The sequence below is a fragment of the Benincasa hispida genome, chromosome 11 (assembly GCF_027475165.1).
Source record: "Benincasa hispida cultivar pf3 chromosome 11, pf3_genome.v1.1, whole genome shotgun sequence".
Taxonomy (NCBI): Eukaryota; Viridiplantae; Streptophyta; class Magnoliopsida; order Cucurbitales; family Cucurbitaceae; genus Benincasa; species Benincasa hispida.
Genome location: NC_143488.1, coordinates 44521502 through 44536062, shown reverse-complemented (window position 1 = coordinate 44536062; position 14561 = coordinate 44521502). Strand labels below are relative to the sequence as shown.

Here is a 14561-nt window from a genome sequence, read left to right as displayed (position 1 = left end):
TGAACAATGTGGTGTCACACCTTCTCATGACCCGAGAAGTGTTCACTCATAGTATGACTATGATTTATTGTTCATTAGAGGAATCAGTGGTACTTAAGAAGTTAGATGTAACTACATGGGCAAAATGATAAATTGGCACAGCTATACTTACGAGCGATCTGTGAAAGGTTATCGTACTATTGATTGGATATATCCAATGGACACAAAAATATATATGTAGTGAAAATAGTGCAGTTGTCGGTATTTAGTGGAGTGTCCGACAGTTAACGGATGGTGGATATCATGATTAAAGAGTTTAGTCAGTTATTCACGTACCGTTGGAGATTCAAGCTACAGGCCTATAAGGTCCCCTTGGTAGCTTAATGGATTCAAGTTGAGAATCAGTTTTTGGGTTAGTTTGAAGTGTTCAAATTAACAAGAGAAAATTTGATTATACATGATATAATTAAATTGATTCAATTATATGTGATATAATTGATTTGATGTATTAGAGGAATTAATTAGAAGAATTAATATAAATATGATTTATATTAAATCAAAGAGAAAAGAACTATGGTTGATATATTACATATAATGTGATACTAAAACTATAGGTTATAAATATAATATAATAAATTAGCTATTATATTTATATATAATAGAAACAATTATGAGATAATTGTTCGTTGATTGTTTTCTTTTCTCCATTAACTGTGCAAATGGGATGTTATTTTCAGTTTTAATAACTGAAGAATAAAATGAAAAGAGTTTTCATCTTTTGAAAAATTACAGCATTGTTGCATACCAATCGATCGAGTGAAAGAAAGTTATACGATAGCCTTTTCAAGAGAGTAAACAACCAAGCGAGTTTGCTAAACGATTGCTCCTCGTTACTAGGCGATCGAGTACCCAGTGTCTATATGATAGACTAACACTTTCTCCCACTTACTCGGTCGTATACATCTTTCTTCCCTCTACCAAATTCACACAGAGTCCACACCTCTTAGATTCTCTTTCCGAGAATACCAAGGTAACTGAGTGGTAGTATCGAGGGTTGTCGTTCGAGGATTAGACAGTCTGTGATTACATTGGTCATTCGTTGCATTTATGATCATTTAGACTTTGGTGGGATGCCTGACCCGTGTAGATCGAGGGAATACGTGAAGAAAAGTTCTTCAAAGGTATGTCACTTGATTCTCTTTGTTTTTTAAGTTAAGAAAGCATGCTATAATTTTCTTTATAATGCATAATTGTGGTTGTATATCTGTAAATGCTTTATTCTTTCACAATGGGTTTGAAAAGATCTTGCTCCTGCTCGCTGGTTCTCTTGAATAAGAGATCCTTCAAATGGTATCAGAGCCAGGTTGTTCTGATATTCCAAATCCAATGATGTATTGAATTGCATTTACATTCTTAGTGGGTTTTAAGCATGTCTACATTATGTTTAAGTGTTAAATGTATTTGTGGATGTAAATTAATGGAGTTTCTGGGATGATTGCCGCTGTTTCTTGCTTTCTTTTACATTTCAAGGTTAATTGTAGGGCCCCTGTGTTTTTTGACATATTAACTTGCTATCGAGTTTGTATTCAAAGTGTTTGAGTCTGTAAGAGTCGCTCTTGATGAAGCTTCAAGGCATGGAGATGTAGTATACTTCGAGGAAGAAGAAGACAAAGGTTGGTCAGTTCGTGTAGCTCAGGCTAAACGGTCGTTTAGATTTGACTAAACGATCGAGTAGAAAAGTTCTAACTTGATCGTGTAACATTTACTAAATGATTGTATGTCTAATGCTACACAATCGAGTAAAGAGTTTACTTGTTCATGTTGCATTGGCTACTCGATCGTGTAAACGATGGAGGAAAACGATCACTGAGTATGGGATACTCGTTGCATGGTAAGCGTGCGCACTAAATGATCGTGTAGGCCAACATGCTTCATTACATAGTCACTGGCTACTCGATCACTCGGTAAGTGTTACTCGGCATTTGCTCCTTGATCATCTAGACGATCATGCTTCATCGCATAGTTGTCGTCTACTCAATCGTTTAGGCAGGTGTTATTCTCAGTGTGCTACACAATTAGTGGTCTTCATGCTTCATCGCATAGTCAAAGGTACTCGATCGTTGCTACACGGTCGTGCTTACTTGACCAACTTTACTAGACGATCACAAGGAAAAGCTACACGATCAGGGAGTGAGGCTTCGCCCAGGTGGTTCAAGACCCAGTTCGCCTGTTTAAATCGATTTACTCGATGGTTTATGTAATAGATAGCTTTTATTTTCGTTTTTCTAGGCTAACCACCCCAATCCATTAATTTTGATGAATATTCATGAGATGTATGTTTAAATTATATGTCATATAGTATGCCATATGGTTTTATATCCCACCATAGGTTATGTGTAACACCCCAAATTTTTATTACTAATGTAATTTCAATAATTTTTATTAATTAAGAGAATTTTTGGAATTTTGGACATTAAGTATAATTGTGGAATTTAATTTTTGACGTTGGAAATTATTTATGTTGGAAATTGATGGCAAGAGTTAATTCCATCTTAGAAAGGGAGGAAATTTAAAGAAATAATGTGGATTAAGGAAAGAATAAAATAAAATAAAGAAAAATATACTATTTTATCTTTTTTTTATTCAATTATTTCCTTTCCTTTCCTTTTCTTTTTATTTTTCTTCCCCTTTCCCTTCCCCTCAACTTCACATGTAGCAGCAGCCGTGAAACCCTCTTCCCCAAATTTGAGCGTCGTTTAGCCTTTCCCCCTCTTTTTGACGTCGCGCCGTCTAGCCAGCCATCGGTCGAGACCTCAAATCTCGCGGCCGAAGCCTACCCCAGCGCACTGCCTCGAACCTCAAGCCGGCAAACCCAGTCGTGTGACCCACGCGTCCGTCCAGCCCTGTTCCATCGCGCTCCTCCGCACGTCGTTCGTCGTCAGCCGTCACACACCAGAGCCCACGAACGCGATCGATCGTTCGTGCCCGGACCGTAAGCCACCATCGTTTGGGTCTGCCACCGGTTTTGTCGCCACAAGAGCCGAGCAAATGTCGAACATCACTGCTGACTTCACCGACCGTCGTTGCATGGTTCAAAACCGTTTTCTCATGGATCTCCGCAAATTTTGGAATTTTGGGTAACATTTAATGTTTTGTTGGATTCTTATTGAATACCCTTGGATGCCCAATGAGAGTGTGCCTAATTTTATGTTGCCATAATATTTTGGCCTTAGCTTCAATCTTTTGGAGAATCTCGGAGTTGAGAGAGGGCTGTCCAACACCTTCAAAGATTATTTTTTGGTGGATTTTTGGTAAGTGTTAAGACTTTGTCCTCTTTTGGATTAAAATTAACTGCTAAAGATTTATTTATCATTTTCTGGTTGTGACCCCTATTTAGGTTGGATTTTTTTTTTTTAATCGAAGTTCAAAGTGGTTTTGGACTGAACCACGTGTTAGGTAAGTAACTTGGTGTTTGGTCATAAGTTAAATATGTGTTTGGGATTTTGCCGAAAGTTGGAATAAATTTGGTTTATGAATTTTAGGGCTTGATTCAAGCTTTATTTAGGCAAAGAGGAGATAAGCTTGCTTGGGTTTATTTGGATTTAATTTTGAGGTAAGTAGTCTAACTACTAGAACTGCCCACGGGCCAGACACTAGATATATGCTAGCATGATAGATGAATATTATGACAGAACGATAGCATGATAAACGGATAGTATAGTATGATCGATATATGTTCTTGTATGAGAATCCGAAAGATTTATTTGTACACGTAGATACTTGCATGCTAGTGAGAGATGATACTTGATTCACTGAGGTTGTATTTGATATGAGGATATTGAGGCGTATGTGCATGTTTTATAGCCATGATGTTGAGGTTTATATGTATGTTATAAAACCATATTGGGATAATTGTGATGTTGAGACTATGATAGTGTCTGTACCGATTAGTTAGATGCCCATTAGATATTGTGTTTCCTTCGGGATTCACCAGATATTGTGTTTCCTTCGGGATTCACCAGGGGTTGTGTTTCCTTTGGGATTCACCAAATTGTGTTTCTTTCGGGATTCACCAGATATTATGTTTCCTTTGGGATTTACCAGGGGTTGTGTTTCTTTCAGGATTCACCAGGGGTTGTGTTTCCTTCGGGATTCACCAAATTGTGTTTCTTTCGGGATTCACCAGATATTGTGTTTCCTTTGGGATTCACCAGGGGTTGTGTTTCTTTCAGGATTCACCAGAGGTTGTGTTTCCTTTGGGATTCACAAGGGGTTGTGTTTCCTTCGGGATTCATTAAGGGTTATGTTTCCTTCGGGATTCACTAGAGGTAGTGGGCATACTTAGCTACAGTAAGATAAATATCAATTTTTCATGTACGTATGTGTCCCATGAGGACTAGAGCAGTTTTTATGTTCCACCAGAGGTAGGCATCTAGAGGACATAGATGTCTAGCCTGACCCCAGTAGTAGGGTTACTTACTGAGTATTTTATACTCATCCTTTCTCATGTTGTTGTTTCAGGTAAAGGTAGAGATGCACTGGCGATTGACAAGTGAAATTCGTGATCGAGACACTGTGACCAGTTTTATGCTTTCGCTCATGAGATTTAGATTTCTTTTCATGGTTTTCTTAACTTTCAGTTTTGATGTTTAAAATTTACTATTAAGAATTGTTTTCAGACTTATTATTATCATTTATGATTTATGGGTACCCCATTTCTTTTGTTTTAATATTTGAATTTAATGAAGGACTTTTAAACTTACCTTATTTATTTAATATTTATCTCACCATAAAAGAGTGTCGTTTTAAGTTCCATGCATGCATGTATTTAGTAACGACCTAACTTAAGTACTAGGGTGTCAAATCGTTACAGTTGGTATCAAAGCCATGTTTTGGGTTCTGTAGACTGACTTACTACGTAAGTCTAGGTAGTCCCTGTGGCCCAGTAACGGATTCCTTGTCATCGTTAGGTATGTCGTACTAATGAAAGTTTTCAGTGCATATATAAGATTAATGATGTAATATTTTAATAGCATGATTTCTGAGAAAGACCCAGAGGTAGATAGCTAATTTATGAATTCATGACAGAACATGGCACCTAAACCTAGAACAAGAAAGACTGTTAGAGGAGGGATGTAGGAAGAGGGAGTTGAGAGTAGCTAGACTATCTTGACAGCTCCAAATCCACCTATGACCTAAGTCGATGAGAAGGCAATAGAAGCCAGAATTAGTGAAGTCGTTGCATCCTCCCTAATGGAAAAACTGCAGGAGCTGATCCATAACATGATGGCAGGACAGACTACCCAGAACTAGGCTCAGGAGGAACCGGTGCCATCTGAGCAGTTAAAGCAGACCCGACCGTAGGATAGAGACATGCAGGGCCTGTCCCTTGAGGCTAAAAATCTAAGAGATTTCAGGAAGTTTGACCCTTATTACTTTGATGGATCGTTAGAGGACCCCACCAAAGCAGAGATGTGGTTGTCATTTATCGAGACGATTTTCCGTTTTATGAGGTGCCCAGAAGAGCACAAGCTCCAATGTGTAGTTTTCATGTGGACAACAATGCAAAAATTTGGTGGCGTTCAGCAGAGAAAATGATTGATACTGATGGGAAACTTACAACCTGAGAGCAGTTCAAGGAGCGTTTCTATGAGAAGTATTTTTTGGCCAACACCCGATACAACAAGCAGACAGAATTCTTGAACTTGAAACAGAGAGTTATGTCGGTGGAGTATGAGTAGAAATTTGATAAGCTGTCCCACTTTGCTCTTGAACTAGTAGCCATCGAGGCAGCGAGAATAGAGAGATTCATTCAAGGTTTGAGGAGCGGACTACGAGGTTTGGTACATGCTTTAGACCTCAAGACGTATGTTGTGGCACTACGGGCCGCCATGAGGATTGATGCTGACTCCCAAGCGGGAGAAGAGTACAGAAGGTCACTCGAGGTTGGGACCTCTGCAGGTCAGAAAAGGAAAGCTGAGCTCAGGGCTCCTAAGCATCAGCAGAGGAACTAGAACACAGTGAATGTTCCACGTCCATGGGGACAGCAGGGCTCCCATGTTGTGATTGTCAAGGAAGATAGGCCGATATGTACTACTTGTGGTAGGCGACACTGGGGATGTTGCCTAGCCGGCTCTGGGATCTGTTTTCGATGTGGCCAGAAGGTGCATATGTCAGAGAAAGGCCCAAGGAAGAACATGCCTGAACTCAGGGGCCAGTCCGTAAACTCGTTTCAGGGAGGCCCAAGTCATCAACAACAGAGGGTAGGGTGTTTTCTACCACTTGGCATGAAGCCGAGAAGTCAAACACGGTGGTGACAGGTACGCTTCCCATTTTGGGGCACCATGCTTTAGTTTTGTTTGACTCTGGATCTTTGCACTCGTTTATATCTTTCGTATTTGTAAGGCATGCCACGTTAGAGTCAGAACCTTTGCCCTTTGCACTATCTATTTCCACTCCATCAGGAGAGATCATGTTAGCTACAAAAAAAAATAAAAGCATGTTAGGTACTAGAGATAGCAAATCACACATTAGATGTGACCTTGATAATTTTAGATATGCGTGATTTTGATGTGATTTTGGGCATGGATTGATTAACTGCTAATTATGCCAGCATAGATTACTCCCGTAAGGAGGTCATCTTTAACCTCCTTACAGGAGCCAGTTTTAAGTTTAAAGGGATTAGGGTCGTGGTCCTACCCAAAGTGATTTCAGCTTTAAAGGCTAGTAGAGTGTTTGACCAAGGAGCCTAGGGCTTTATGGCCAGTGTGGTTGACATTAGAGGGCTGAAGTCACTTTGACTTCAGAGCCAGTAGTGAGAGATTTTCCAGACGTTTTCCTTGAGGATCTTCCCGGATTGTCCCCACAGCGGGAGATAGATTTCGCTATTGAGTTGGAGTCAGGCACAACCCCTATTTCGAAGACTCCATACTGAATGGCACTAGCAAAGTTGAGGGAACTGAAGGTTCAATTGCAGGAGTTGTTGGACAAGGGTTTCATACGCCCTAGTGTGTCACCATGGGATGCACCTATTTTGTTTGTGAAAAAAAAGAATGGATCGTTACGGCTGTGCATTGATTACAGAGAGCTGAACAAGATGATCGTCAAGAACAAGTATCCCCTCCCCAGGATTGATGACTTGTTCGATCAGTTGCAGGGAGCTCGGTATTCTCAAAGATTGATCTCCGGTTAGGATACCATCAACTTAGAATATAGGACAATGACATACCCAAGAAAGTTTTTCATTCAAAGTATGGGCATTATGAGTTCATAGTGAGGTCGTTCGGTCTAACAAATGCCCTAGTAGTGTTCATGGATTTGATGAATAAGGTGTTCGAGAAATTCCTCAACACCTTTGTGATTGTTTTTATTGACGACATCTTGGTTTATTCCAAGACAGAGACCGAACATGGGGTTACGAAAAGTTTTGGAGACATTGAGGGCCAATAAACTGTATGCTAAGTTTTCTAAATGTGAGTTTTGGTTGAGGCAGGTGTTCTTTCTAGGACATGTAGTATCGAAGAAATGTGTCTATGTGGATCCTGCAAAGATTAAGGCAGTTACGAGTTAGGCTCGTCTAACCTCAATCAGTGAGGTGCGCAGTTTCCTGGGACTGGTAGGCTACTGTAGACGATTTGTAAAGGACTTCTCTCGCATAGCCGCCCCATTGACTCAGTTGACATGGAAATGAGCAGCTTTTATTTGGAATGAGGCTTGCAAAAACAGTTTCCAAGATCTCAAGCAGAGGTTGGTTTCAGCCCCAGTTCTTATAATACCAGATGGATTAGGTGGTTTTGTCATTTACAGCGACGCGTCCAATAAGGGGTTGGGATGCGTACTGATGCAGCAGGGCAGAGTAGTTGCTTACGCTTCACGTCAGTTAAAGAAGCATAAACAGAATTATCCCACACACGACTTGGAATTAGCAGCAGTGGTTTTCGCTCTCAAGATTTGGAGGCATTACTTATATGGAGAGAAGATACAGATCTTCACTGACCACAAGAGTTTAAAGTACTTTTTCACTCAGAAGAAGTTGAACATGAGGCAAAGAAGGTGGTTAGAGCTGGTGAAGGATTATGACTATGAAATTTGTTACCACCTAGGAAAGGCAAATGTTGTGGCAAATGCCCTAAGCAAAAAAATGGCTCATTCAGCAGCCCTTATTACTAGACAAACTCATTTGTGCAATGAGCTAGAGCGGGCAGAAATTGCAGTGGCAGTGGGGATGGTCACGACACAGTTAGCGCAGTTGTTAGTGTGACTGAGTCTAAGGCAGAGAATTATTGATGCGCAGTGTTGTGACCCTTATATGGAGGGAGAGTTCATAGGGTGGAGTCAGGCCAGGATGGCGAATCTCCTCTATCAGGGACGTTTGTGCGTGCCAGCAGATAATGATATGATAATGATATTAAGAATGAGTTGTTGTCAGAGGCTCACAGTTCCTTATTTTTTATTCATCCCGGCAGCACCAAAATGTATCAGGACTTGAAACATTATTACTGATGGAGTGATATGAAAAAAGAGACTGCGGAGTTCTTCAGTAAGTGCTTGGTGTGCCAGAAGGTGAAAGCCTCGAGGCAGAAGCCAGCAGGCTTGTTAAAGCCATTGAAGGTTCCATAATAGAAGTGGGAGCATGTGTCTATGGACTTCATCATGGGGTTGCCAGGGACAGTCAAAGGTTTCACTGTAATTTGGATTGTGGTAGACAGATTTGCAAAATTAGCACATTTCATACCTGGAAAGTCCACCTTTTCAGTAAATAAGTGGACACAGTTATACATGAAGGAGGTAGTGAGATTACACGGAGTGCCTGTGTCCATCGTGTCGGACAGAGACCCTCGTTTTACGTCTAACTTCTGGAAGAGTCTTCAGGCAACTTTGGGGACCCGGTTGGATTTTAGTACAACTTTTCATCCACAGACTGATGGGCAGATAGAGTGATTGTATCAAATATTGGAAAACATGTTGCGTGCCTGTGCCATAGAGTTTTCAGGAAACTGAGATGCTAACTTGCATTTAATGGAGTTTGCTTATAATAATAACTATCAGTCTACTATTGGGATGTCACCATTTGAGGCCCTATATGGAAATAGTTGCAGGTCTCCTGTGTGTTGGGATGAGGTAGGAGAGAGGAAATTGTTAAGACCTGAACTAGTACAGACCACGAATGAGGCAATATAGAAGACCAAGACTCGTATGCATATAGCTCAAAGCAGACAGAAAAGCTATGCTGATGTGAAACGTAGGGACCTGGAATTTGAGACTGGTGTTAAAATGTTCTTGAAAGTGGCACCTATGAAAAGTATTATGAGGTTTGGCAGGAAAGGAAAGTTGAGTCTGAGATTTATTGAACATTTCGAGGTCTTGGAACGAGTTGGCCCTGTAGCTTACCATTTGGCATTGCCTCCAGCACTGTCTTTAGTTCATAATGTCTTCCATATTTTGATGCTGAGAAAGTATGTGACAGACCCAGCCCATGTAGTTGACTTTAAGCCCTTGCAGTTGAATGACAACTTGAGCTACGAGGAGAAATCTGTAGAGATTCTTGCCAGAGAGGTAAAGACAATGCACCGCAGGGAGATTGCATTTGTGAAAGTCCTGTGGCAGAATCACCAGTTCAATGAGGCTATCTGAGAGCAAGAGGATGAAATGAGGGCGAAAGTTCTTTAAGGAGGGAACAATGTAACACCCCGAATTTTTATTTTAATGTAATTTCAGTAATTTTTATTAATTGAGGGTATTTTTGAAATTTTGGACTTTAAGTGTAATTGTGGAATTTAATTTTTAACGTTGGAAATTATTTATGTTGGAAATTGATGGTAGGAGTTAATTCCATCTTGGAAAGGGAGGGAATTTAAAGAAATAATGTGGATTAAGGAAAGAATAAAATAAAATAAAATATATTATTTTATCTTTTTTTATTCAATTCTTTCCTTTTCCTTTTTTTTTTTTTCTTTTTCTTCCCCTTTCCCTTCCCCTTAAAACCCTCTTCCCCAAATTCGAGGGCCACCCAGCCTTTCCCCCTCCGTTTGACGTCGCCCCATCCAGCCAGCCATCCGGTCATTACCTCAGATCTCACAGTTGAAGCCTCCCCCAGTGCACCACCTCAAACCTCAAGCCAGCCAACCCAGTCGCGTGACCCACGCGTCCGTCCAGCCCCATTCCTTCGCGCTCCTCCGCACATCGTCCGTCGCGCGTCAGCCGTCGCACACTGGAGCCCACCAATGCAACCAGCCGTTTGCGCCCGGGCCGTGAGCCGCCATCGTTTGGGTCTGCCGCCGATTTCGTCGCTACAGGAGCCAAGCAACCGCCGAACGTCACTGCTAACTTCACCGACCGTCGATACACGGTTCAACAGCCATCGTTTTGTTGGATTCTTATTGAATGGGTTTTGGATGCCCAATGAGTGTGCGCCTAATTTTATGTTGCCTACAAAATTTAAGCCTTAGCTTCAATCTTTTGGAGAATCTTGGAGTTGATAGCGGGCTGTTCAACACATTCAAAGATTAATTTTTGAGGTTGGAAATTATTTACGTTGGAAATTGATGGCAAGAGTTAATTCTATCTTAGAAAGGGAGGAAATTTAAAGAAATAACGTGGATTAAGGAAAGAATAAAATAAAATAAAGCAAAATATACTATTTTATCTTTTTTTTATTCAATTATTTCCTTTCCTTTTCTTTTCTTTTTATTTTTCTTCCCCTTTCCCTTCCCCTCAACTTCACATGTAGCAGCAGCCGTGAAACCCTTTTCCCCAAATTTGAGCGTCGTCCAGCCTTTCCCCCTCTTTTTAACGTCGCGCCGTCTAGCCAGCCATCCGGTCGAGACTTCAAATCTCGCGGCCAAAGCCTACCCCAGCGCACTGCCTCGAACCTCAAGCCGGCAAACCCAGTCGCGTGACCCACGTCCATCCAGCCCTGTTCCATCGTGCTCCTCCGCACGTCGTTCGTCGTTAGCCGTCACACACCAGAGCCCACGAACGCAATCGATCGTTCGTGCCCAGACCATAAGTCGCCATCGTTTGGGTCTGCCACCGGTTTCGTCGCCGCAGGAGCCGAGCAAATGTCGAACATCACTGCTGACTTCACCGACCGTCGTTGCATGGTTTAAAGCCATTTTCTCATGTATCTCCGCAAATTTTGGAATTTTGGGTAACATTTAATGTTTTGTTGGATTCTTATTGAATGGGTTTTGGATGCCCAATGAGTGTGTGCCTAATTTTATGTTGCCCATAATATTTTTGGCCTTAGCTTCAATCTTTTGGAGAATCTCGAAGTTGAGAGCGGGCTGTCCAACACCTTCAAAGATTATTTTTTGGTGGATTTTTGGTAAGTGTTAAGACTTTGTCCCCTTTTGGATTAAAATTAACTGCTAAAGATTTATTTATCATTTTTTGGTTGTGACCCCTATTTAGGTTGGATTTTTTTTTTAATCGAAGTTCAAAGTGGTTTTGGACTGAACCACGTGTTAGGTAAGTATCTTGGTGTTTGGTCATAAGTTAAATATGTGTTTGGGATTTTGCCGAAAGTTGGAATAAATTTGGTTTATGAATTTTAGGGCTTGATTCAAGATTTATTTGGGCAAAGAGGAGATAAGCTTGCTTGGGTTTATTTGGATTTAATTTTGAGGTAAGTAGTCTTACTACTAGAACTGCCCACGGGCCAGACACTATATATATGCTAGCATGATAGATGAATATTATGACAGAACGATAGCATGATAAACGGATAGTATAATATGATCGATATATGTTCTTGTATGAGAATCCGAAAGATTTATTTGTGCACGTAGATACTTGCATGCTAGTGAGAGATGATACTTGATTCACTGAGGTTGTATTTGATATGAAGATATTGAGGCGTATGTGCATGTGTTTATAGCCATGATGTTGAGGTGTATATGTATGTTATAAAACCATATTGGGATAATTGTGATATTGAGACTGTGATAGTGTCTATACCGATTAGTTAGATGCCCATTAGATATTGTGTTTCCTTCGGGATTCACCAGATATTGTGTTTCCTTCGGGATTCACCAGGGGTTGTGTTTCCTTCGGGATTCACAAGAGGTAGCCATCTAAAGGACATAGATGTCTAGTCTGACCTTAGTAGTGGGGTTATTTACTGATTATTTTATACTCATCCTTTCTCATGTTGTTTTTTCAGGTAAAGGTAGAGATACACCGGCGATTGACAAGCGGAATTCGTGATCGAGCCACTGGGACCAATTTTATGCTTTCACTCATGAGATTTAGATTTCTTTTTATGTTTTTCTTAACTTTTCAGTTTTGATGTTTGAAACTTACTATTAAGAATTGTTTTCAGACTTATTATTATCATTTATGATTTATGGGTAACCCATTTCTTTTGTTTTAATATTTGAATTTAATGAAGGACTTTTAAACTTACCTTATTTGTTTAGTATTTATTTTACCATAAAAATGGTGTCGTTTTAAGTTCCATGCATGCATGTATTTAGTAACAGCGTAACTTATGTCCTAAGGGGTCGGATCGTTACATCATACATTTATTCATGCATCATCTTTATATTATAAGAGTTATAATATAGTGGCTTGCATGATTATATTACATAAGAGCATGCTTATGCATCATATAATATAACAGTTATAATATATGCATGCATTAAGCATATTCATGCATCATCTTTATATTATAAGTGTTATAGTATAAGGATGTATGAAAGCATGTATGTTCATTACAATTTATATAAGAGTTATATATAGTAATGAATGAACATTGCATGAAGCATGACACATAGATTAATTTATAAGAGTTATAAATACCTAGTCTAGCTTAGCAATGTGGAGGGTTTTAGTTGTTTCCTTTTATAAGAGTTATAATGGAAATTAGAACTAAATCAATAAGAAAGACATGCATGCAAACTTAGGCTTGAATCATGTTTTAAAAGAGTTTTAAAATTTGATGGAGATAGACTTAAGATTAGGATTCTAATGAGATTAGAAACCTAAGTTTAATCTTTTATTCAGTTTAATGGGATTAAATTGACTAATAAAAGATTAAATATGTACCAAATCTATCTATAAGTGATCTTTTGTCTAAAACGGGTTCTGTCTAGGCTGGGGTGTTTAAGCTGACGAAAACAGAACACCCTTACCTGGGAATCTACCTGGAAAGGTGAATTGGATAGATTTATTGCATGCATGCAAATTTAATGATAATATGTTAAAGTGTTTAATGGGACTTGATTCGAACTTGTTTAATTATCAAAAGCAAGAGTTGTTTTTTAGAAAATCAAACCCACACTTAGATAAAATCAATAGCCGAATTGTCTAAGTTAATGAATCCCTAGGTAGAACATTTAGTGGGAGGTAATTGGGGTATATGATACTTCACTTAAACCTCTACACATTTCTCCCTAAAGTTCACACACCATGCGATCTATCCTCGGCCTCAAGGCATCCTGGGAGTGTCCCCTTAAAGGATGGTGTTTGGGTAGGTCAATACCAAGGTGAATGAAGAGAATGTTCATAATAAGTGGGAGTAGGACGTGTAACAACATATCCCACAATCTCTCTCATTAGGTTGGATAACGTTTTGTGCATCGCCTTGAGACACCTTGAAAGTGTCCTCTTAAAGAATGGTAGTTTTGCACGACTCTTTATCTGATCTTCTATATAGTATAATGTCGTTTTAATCTCTTATCCTAATCTATTTTTCCCTACTGTGGCCGCATTAGGGCAGAACTTTAGAGCCTAAAATGAGGGGTTACACTTACGCGGAATTATTAAATATTAACATATGGTTAAGAATGTCTCATCCTAGTGAAGAGGCATCTGATCACCCTACCGGTGACTTTTGTCCTGCCTCGCTAGGGCATCATTGCAAAATAAATGTCATTTCAATTAGGGTATATAAGAACTATTTTGCTAAAACCTAAAATTGGTGTTAAAAGTGGTAATACATAGACTTATTAAGTGTGTTCATGTTTTTCAGCAACTTTTAAAATGGCAACCTCCACGTTAGCTCTATTAAGTGCCGACAAACTGACTGGCGAAAACTACGCTAGTTGGAAAAACACGTTAATACAATACTTATCATCGATGACCCGAGGTTCATTCTTACACAAGAGTGTCCTCCTATTTCGACTCAAACTGCCGCTCAAAATGTTTGGAGGCATATGAGAAATGGACAGGGGCGAACGAGAAAGTCTGAGCTTACATCTTGGTTAGTCTGAATTACGTGTTGGCCAAGAAGCATGAGCCCATAGTCTCTGCGCGTGAGATCATGGACTCCCTAAGGGGAATGTTCGAACAACTGTCTAGACATCTCAAGCACAAAGCTCTGAAATGCATCTTCAACTCCAAAATGGACGAGGGTACATCTGTTCGAGAACACGTTCTGAACATGATGGTCCATTTCAATGTGGCGGAGATGAATAGGGCCCGCATCGATAAAGGCAGCTAGGTTAGCATTATTTTGCAAACGTTGCTAGAAAGCTTCCTCCACTTTGTTAACAATGTTGTGCTAAACAAAGCTGATTATTCTCTTACAACTCTCCTCAACGAGTTGTAGACATTCCAATCCTTGCTGAAAAGCAAGAAGA

General features: G+C 39.8%; 1 long non-coding RNA gene across 2 annotated transcripts; it reads left to right on the top strand.

Annotated features, from left to right (window-relative positions):
- The first annotated feature begins 2610 nt into the window (after positions 1 to 2610).
- Positions 2611 to 12384, top strand: LOC120069603 (uncharacterized). Of its 2 annotated transcripts, XR_016524836.1 has the most exons (9): positions 2611 to 3116; positions 3213 to 3290; positions 3377 to 3435; positions 3522 to 3592; positions 4501 to 11128; positions 11228 to 11305; positions 11392 to 11448; positions 11535 to 11605; positions 12143 to 12384. It is a non-coding gene; the product is annotated as an uncharacterized LOC120069603 (long non-coding RNA). The 2 variants fall into 2 exon arrangements; XR_016524837.1 differs by lacking the exon at positions 11392 to 11448 and having other exon boundaries at positions 11535 to 12384.
- Positions 12385 to 14561: the final 2177 nt, after the last annotated feature.